At 37.9% G+C, this 8,655-nt stretch overlaps 1 non-coding gene across 1 annotated transcript; it reads right to left on the reverse strand.

Annotated features, from left to right (window-relative positions):
• Window positions 1-8,582: 8,582 nt before the first annotated feature.
• On the reverse strand, window positions 8,583-8,655 carry TRNAV-UAC (transfer RNA valine (anticodon UAC)). The gene has a single exon. It is a non-coding gene; the product is annotated as a tRNA-Val (tRNA).

Below are 8,655 nucleotides of genomic sequence, written 5' to 3' on the forward strand. Positions count from 1 at the left end.
AATTGCATAGGTGGTAAAAAACCATATCTAGCAAAAAAAGGGGGGGGGAGGAGGACAGGGGTCTAAAGGAAGGGGGCAAAGCTAAGGGACTCATTCAGACCAGACGGAGCCATAGTACCCAGTAGGGTGATCCATTTGGTTTCTTTTTGGGCGAGGATCTTTTTAAGGTTCCCGCCCCTATTGCCGCCATGTACAACATCTATCCCTATGACACGCAATGATCTCGCATTACATCCGTGATGGTTCCGAAAATGCCTAGGAAGGGTCTTAAGAGTAGAAATATCGGTCACCGTCTTGGCAGCACCAATATCTCTCACATGTTCACGCACTCTCACCCGCAATTCCCTAGAAGTTAAACCTATGTATATCTTAGGGCAACTACATTTAGCATAATAGATAACATAGGAAGTTGCGCATGAGATGTAACACCTAATATCAAATGTCCGACTACCATCTGCGGTGGAAAAGGTCTTACTGCAAGAGACATTGGTGCACGCAAGACAGCGACCGCAGGGAAAACACCCACGAATAGGATTAGTAGAACCAAAGGGATGGGAAATCACAGGAACGTAATGACTATGTACGAGAAAATCTCGTAGATTTTTGGAACGGCGTGCCGTCATTAGAGGATAATCAGGGACCAAATCCCTTAGGGTAGGATCAGATTTTAGTATCGGCCAGTGTTTGTTTAATATGGCACGCATGTTATGCCATTCATGGTTGCACGCAGATATGAATCGAGCCTCTCCTGCCCCCGTATTCGCCTGACTAGATGGCTTCAGAAGCTCCTTTTGATTGGTATTCTTTGCCCTATTGTACCCCTTCTTTATGACACGATGGCTATATCCCCTATTAACCAATCTCGATGTTAGATCATTGGCCTGGGACTGAAAATTATCAGATGTAGAGCATATCCGCCTCATTCTGAGAAATTGCCCAACCGGGATGGCTTGGATGGTACTAACAGGATGAGAAGATGATGCATGTAAAAGGGAGTTGACCGAGGTAGGCTTCCTAAAGACATTCGTCTGTAGTTGCCGACCACGGTCAACTCCAATCATAATATCCAAAAAATCAATAGACTGTAAATCATATCTAAAAGTGAGCTTAAGGTTCAATGAATTATGGTTTAAATTACCCATAAAGTCCGAGAGCTGCTCCACGGTACCCTGCCACAAAACAAAAACATCATCAATATATCTTAACCAGCACTGCGCATGGGTAGCGGCCGGCACGCCCTCGTCACCAAAAATGCCCCTCTCCCAATGGCCGAGGAACATATTAGCGTACGAAGGCGCCCAATCCGCGCCCATCGCAGTGCCTCTGGTCTGTAAATTAAAACCGGTCTTTGAAAATGAAGAAATTGTGTGTCAGGATAAAGTGGAGCAGCTCCAGGATCAGCTCACACAAATGGCCATCACAGTTGGTATTGCTCAGAAAGAAGCGGACTGCCTCCAGACCATCATCATGGTTAATATTGGTATAAAGTGACTCTATGTCCGACGTGACAAGAAGGGTATCAGAATCCACAAAAATCCCGTCGACCCTATTCAGGACGTCCGTCATATCCTTAACATAAGATGGCAATGTTTCCACAAGAGGTTTTAAATAATAGTCGATAAAGCGACAGACAGGGTCGCATAAGCCATCTATGCCGGATACGATAGGGCGCCCCGGAGGGTGTTTGGGATTCTTGTGGATCATGGGCAGGAGATAAAAGGTGGGGATTTTGGGAGATGCAACGAAGAGGCCATCAAAAACCTTCTTTGTTATAATTCCTTCATCCAAAGCCCCCTGCAAGATCCCGTATAGCAAATCTGAGAAGGAGAATGTATGTTTAATAGGATTTTTATAATATGGGATTATGTTTTCTGCTAAAATGGTCAATAAAAAAGAAACCCTAAATCGTAGTTCTCTTGGTGATGGAAGCCAAAATGTATTGTCATTTGGCAATGAAACCAAGAATTTCATATATTACAAGTCGATAGGAAAATACTTCAACACCAAAAATAGATTGGTTTCACTGGGGTTGAACCCAAAACCTTCTGCGTATGAAGCAGACATGATGACCTCTACACTATGAAACCTTTGAAATCCTGCAAAGTAATGTCAATTAGAGACGAGTTTTCACCGCCAGGGGAAAAAAAACAAATTCGTAGCTCTGTTGGTGATGGAAGCCAAAACATCCTGTCATTCGGCAACAAAGCCAAGAACTTCATAGATGGCAGGTTGATAGCACTACACTATGAAACCTGATAGAAAGTTACTGTGTATTGGCTAGCAGAGCAGAATTGTGACTGACGGGGCCTTTTTATTGCTGAAGGAAAGTATTTTTGGTTAATGAAACATTTACAATTTTTATTACTTATTTTACCAGTTTTATTCCTACAAAGGGATTTTGCTTAAATTTTGGTGTGTTAATTTTTTCTCCATAGTTTGGTCTTTTGCTTTTGTATTTATGGGAACTATATATTTTGAAACAAACAGGATTTTTATAATATGGGATTATGTTTTCTGCTAAAATGGTCAATAAAAAAGAAATCCAAAATCGTAGTTCTCTTGGTGATGGAAGCCAAAATATATTATCAGTTGGCAACAAAACCAAGAATTTCATATATTACAGGTTGATAGCAAATTACTTCAACAGCGATAACGGCTTGTTTTTACTGGGGATTGAACCCAGAATCTTCTGCGTGTGAAGTAGACGTGATGACCACTCCACTATGAAAGCTGTGAAATCCTGCAAAGTAATGGCAATTAGAGACAAGTTTTCACCGCCAGGGGAAAAAAACAAATTCGTAGCTCTGTTGGTTTTGGAAGCCAAAACATCCCGTCATTCGGCGACAAAGCCAAGAACTTCATATATTGCGGGTTGATAAGGTTTTATTTCAACACCATGAACAGATTGGTTTTTCTGGGGATTCAACCTAGGACCTTCTGCATGTTAAGCAGACGTGATGAGCACTACACTATGAAACCTGATGGAAAGTTACTGTGTATTGGCTAGCAGAGCAGAATTGTGACTGATGGGGCCTTTTTATTGCTGAATGAAAGTATTTTTGGTTAATGAAACATTTACAATTTTTATTATATATTTTACCAGTTTTATTCCTACTAAGGGATTTTGCTTAAATGGAAGTTTACATTGAATGTGTTACTTTTTTCTACATAGTTTAGTCGTTTGCTTTTGTATTTATGGGAACTATATATTTTAAAACAAATAGGATTTTTATAATATGGGATTATGTTTTCTGCTAAAATGGTCAATAAAAAAGAAACCCAAAATCGAAGTTCTCTTTGGTGATGGAAGCCAAAATGTATTGTCATTTGGCAACGAAACCAAGAATTTCACATATTACAAGTCGATAGGAAATTACTTCAACACCAAAAACAGATTGGTTTCACTAGGAAATGAACCCAGGACCTTCTGCGTGTGAAGTAGACGTGATGACCACTACACTATGAAACGTTTGAAATCCTGCAAAGTAATGGCAATTAGAGACGAGTTTTGACCGCCAGGGGAAAAAAAACAAATTCGTAGCTCTGTTGGTGATGGAATCTAAAACATCTCGTTATTCGGCAACAAAGCCAAGAACTTCATATATTGCAGGCTGATAGGATATTATTTCAACACCAAGAACACATGGGTTTCACTGGGGATTGAACCAAGGACCTTCAGCGTGTAAAGCAGACGTGATTTCCACTACACTATGAAACCTTTGAAAGTCTGCAAAGTAATTGCAATTAGAGACGAGTTTTGACCGCCAGGGAAAAAAAAAACCAAATTCGTAGCTCTGTTGGTGATGGAAGCCAAAACATCCCATCATTCGGCAACAAAGCCAAGAACTTCAAATATTGTAGTTTAATTGGGTATTATTTCAACACGAAGAACAGATTGGTTTTACTGGAGATTGAACGCAGGACCTTCTGCGTGTTAAGCAGACGTGATGACCACTACTCTATGAAACCTGATGGAAAGTTATTGTGTATTGGCTAGCACAGCAGAATTGTGACTGACGGGGCCTTTTTATTGCTGAAGGAAAGTATTTTTGGTTCATGAAACATTTACAATTGTTATTACATATTTTACCAGTTTTATTCCTACAAAGGGAGTTTGCTTAAATTGAAGTTTATATTGAATGTGTTACTTTTTTCTCCATAGTTTGGTCTTTTGCTTTTGTATTTATGGGAACTATATATTTTGAAACAAACAGGATTTTTATAACATGGGATTATGTTTTCTGCTAAAATGGTCAATAAAAAAGAAACCCAAAATCGTACTTCTCTTGGTGATGGAAGCCAAAATATATTATCAGTTGGCAACAAAACCAAGAATTTCATATATTACAGGTTGATAGCAAATTACTTCAACAGCGAAAACGGATTGTTTTTACTGGTGATTGAACCCAGGACCTACTGCGTGTGAAGTAGACGTGTTGACCACTCCACTATGAAAGCTATGAAATCCTGCAAAGTAATGGCATTTAGAGACGAGTTTTGACCGCCAGGGAAAAAAAAATAATTTGTAGTTCTGTTTGTGATGGAAGCCAAAACATCCCGTCATTCTGCAACAAAGCCGAGAACTTCATATATTGTAGTTGGATAGCGTATTATTTCAACACTAAGAACAGATTGGTTTCACTGGTGATTGAACCCAGGACCTTCTGCGTGTTAAGCAGACGTGATTACCACTACACTATAAAATCTGATGAAAAGTTACTGTGTATTGGCTAGCAGAGCAGAATTGTGACTGACAGGGCATTTTTATTGCTGAAGGAAAGTATTTTTGGTTAATGAAACATTTACAATTTTTATTACATATTTTACCAGTTTTATTACTACAAAGGGATTTTGCTTAAATTGAAGTTTATATTGAATGTGTTACTTTTTTCTACACAGTTTAGTCGTTTGCTTTTGTATTTAAAGGAACTATATATTTTGAAACAAACAGGATTTTTATAATATGGGATTATGTTTTCTGCTAAAATGGTCAATAAAAAAGAAACCCAAAATCGTAGTTCTCTTGGTGATGGAAGCCAAAATATATTATCAGTTGGCAACAAAACCAAGAATTTCATATATTACAGGTTGATAGCAAATTACTTCAACAGCAAAAACGGCTTGTTTTTACTGGGGATTGAACCCAGGACCTTCTGCGTGTGAAGTAGACGTGATGACCACTCCACTATGAGAGCTGTGAAATCCTGCAAACTAATGGCATTTAGAGACGAGTTGTGACCGCCAGGGGAAAAAAAAAAAAATAATTTGTAGTTCTGTTTGTGATGGAAGCCAAAACATCCCATCATTCGGCAGCAAAGCCGAGAACTTCATATATTGTAGTTGGATAGCGTATTATTTCAACACTGAGAACAGATTGGTTTCACTGGGGAATGAACCCAGGACCTTCTGCATGTTAAGCAGACGTGATGACCACTACACTGTGAAACCTGACGAAAAGTTACTGTGTATTGGCTAGCAGAGCAGAATTGTGACTGACTGGGCCTTTTTATTGCTGAAGGAAAGTATTTTTGGTTAATGAAAAATTTACAATTTTTATTATATATTTTACTAGTTTTATTCCTACAAAGGGATTTTGCTTAAATTGAAGTTTACATTGAATGTGTTACTTTTTTCTACATAGTTTAGTCGTTTGCTTTTGTATTTATGGGAACTATATATTTTAAAACAAATAGGATTTTTATAATATGGGATTATGTTTTCTGCTAAAATGGTCAATAAAAAAAGAAACCCAAAATCGTAGTTCTCTTTGTGATGGAAGCCAAAATGTATTGTCATTTGGCAACGAAACCAAGAATTTCACATATTACAAGTCGATAGGAAATTACTTCAACACCAAAAACAGATTGGTTTCACTAGGAAATGAACCCAGGACCTTCTGCGTGTGAAGTAGACGTGATGACCACTACACTATGAAACGTTTGAAATCCTGCAAAGTAATGGCAATTAGAGACGAGTTTTGACCGCCAGGGGAAAAAAAACAAATTCGTAGCTCTGTTGGTGATGGAAGCTAAAACATCTCGTTATTCGGCAACAAAGCCAAGAACTTCATATATTGCAGGCTGATAGGATATTATTTCAACACCAAGAACACATGGGTTTCACTGGGGATTGAACCCAGGACCTTCAGCGTGTAAAGCAGACGTGATTTCAACTACACTATGAAACCTTTGAAAGTCTGCAAAGTAATGGCAATTAGAGACGAGTTTTGACCGCCAGGGAAAAAAAAAACCAAATTCGTAGCTCTGTTGGTGATGGAAGCCAAAACATCCCATCATTCGGCAACAAAGCCAAGAACTTCAAATATTGTAGTTTAATTGGGTATTATTTCAACACGAAGAACAGATTGGTTTTACTGGAGATTGAACGCAGGACCTTCTGCGTGTTAAGCAGACGTGATGACCACTACTCTAAGAAACCTGATGGAAAGTTATTGTGTATTGGCTAGCACAGCAGAATTGTGACTGACGGGGCCTTTTTATTGCTGAAGGAAAGTATTTTTGGCTCATGAAACATTTACAATTGTTATTACATATTTTACCAGTTTTATTCCTACAAAGGGAGTTTGCTTAAATTGAAGTTTATATTGAATGTGTTACTTTTTTCTCCATAGTTTGGTCTTTTGCTTTTGTATTTATGGGAACTATATATTTTGAAACAAACAGGATTTTTATAACATGGGATTATGTTTTCTGCTAAAATGGTCAATAAAAAAGAAACCCAAAATCGTACTTCTCTTGGTGATGGAAGCCAAAATATATTATCAGTTGGCAACAAAACCAAGAATTTCATATATTACAGGTTGATAGCAAATTACTTCAACAGCGAAAACGGATTGTTTTTACTGGTGATTGAACCCAGGACATACTGCGTGTGAAGTAGACGTGTTGACCACTCCACTATGAAAGCTATGAAATCCTGCAAAGTAATGGCATTTAGAGACGAGTTTTGACCGCCAGGGGAAAAAAAATAATTTGTAGTTCTGTTTGTGATGGAAGCCAAAACATCCCGTCATTCGGCAACAAAGCCGAGAACTTCATATATTGTAGTTGGATAGCGTATTATTTCAACACTAAGAACAGATTGGTTTCACTGGTGATTGAACCCAGGACCTTCTGCGTGTTAAGCAGACGTGAAGACCACTACACTATAAAATCTGATGAAAAGTTACTGTGTATTGGCTAGCAGAGCAGAATTGTGACTGACAGGGCATTTTTATTGCTGAAGGAAAGTATTTTTGGTTAATGAAACATTTACAATTTTTATTACATATTTTACCAGTTTTATTACTACAAAGGGATTTTGCTTAAATTGAAGTTTATATTGAATGTGTTACTTTTTTCTACACAGTTTAGTCGTTTGCTTTTGTATTTAAAGGAACTATATATTTTGAAACAAACAGGATTTTTATAATATGGGATTATGTTTTCTGCTAAAATGGTCAATAAAAAAGAAACCAAAAATCGTAGTTCTCTTGGTAATGGAAGCCAAAATATATTATCAGTTGACAACAAAACCAAGAATTTCATATATTACAGGTTGATAGCAAATTACTTCAACAGCAAAAACGGCTTGTTTTTACTGGGGATTGAACCCAGGACCTTCTGCGTGTGAAGTAGACGTGATGACCACTCCACTATGAGAGCTGTGAAATCCTGCAAATTAATGGCATTTAGAGACGAGTTGTGACCGCCAGGGGAAAAAAAATAAAATAATTTGTAGTTCTGTTTGTGATGGAAGCCAAAACATCCCATCCTTCGACAACAAAGCCGAGAACTTCATATATTGTAGTTGGATAGCGTATTATTTCAACACTGAGAACAGATTGGTTTCACTGGGGAATGAACCCAGGACCTTCTGCATGTTAAGCAGACGTGATGACCACTACACTGTGAAACCTGACGAAAAGTTACTGTGTATTGGCTAGCAGAGCAGAATTGTGACTGACGGGGCCTTTTTATTGCTGAAGGAAAGTATTTTTGGTTAATGAAAAATTTACAATTTTTATTATATATTTTACTAGTTTTATTCCTACAAAGGGATTTTGCTTAAATTGAAGTTTACATTGAATGTGTTACTTTTTTCTACTTAGTTTAGTCGTTTGCTTTTGTATTTATGGCAACTATATATTTTAAAACAAATAGGATTTTTATAATATGGGATTATGTTTTCTGCTAAAATGGTCAATAAAAAAAGAAACCCAAAATCGTAGTTCTCTTTGTGATGGAAGCCAAAATGTATTGTCATTTGGCAACGAAACCAAGAATTTCACATATTACAAGTCGATAGGAAATTACTTCAACACCAAAAACAGATTGGTTTCACTGGGGATTGAACCCAGGACTTTCTGCGTGTGAAGCAGACGTGATGACCTCTACACTATGAAACCTTTGTAATCCTGCAAAGTAATGGCAATTAGAGATGAGTTTTGACCGCCAGGGGAAAAAAACAAATTCGTAGCTCTGTTGGAGATGGAAGCTAAAACATCCCGTTATTCGGCAACAAAGCCAAGAACTTTACATATTGCAGGTTGATAGAGGATTATTTCAACACCAAGAACACATGGGTTTCACTGGGGATTGAACCCAGGACCTTCTGCGTGTAAAGCAGACGTGATTTCCACTACACTATGAAACC

Source organism: Anomaloglossus baeobatrachus, unplaced genomic scaffold (genome assembly GCF_048569485.1).
Source record: "Anomaloglossus baeobatrachus isolate aAnoBae1 unplaced genomic scaffold, aAnoBae1.hap1 Scaffold_535, whole genome shotgun sequence".
In the NCBI taxonomy this organism is placed as follows: domain Eukaryota; kingdom Metazoa; phylum Chordata; class Amphibia; order Anura; family Aromobatidae; genus Anomaloglossus; species Anomaloglossus baeobatrachus.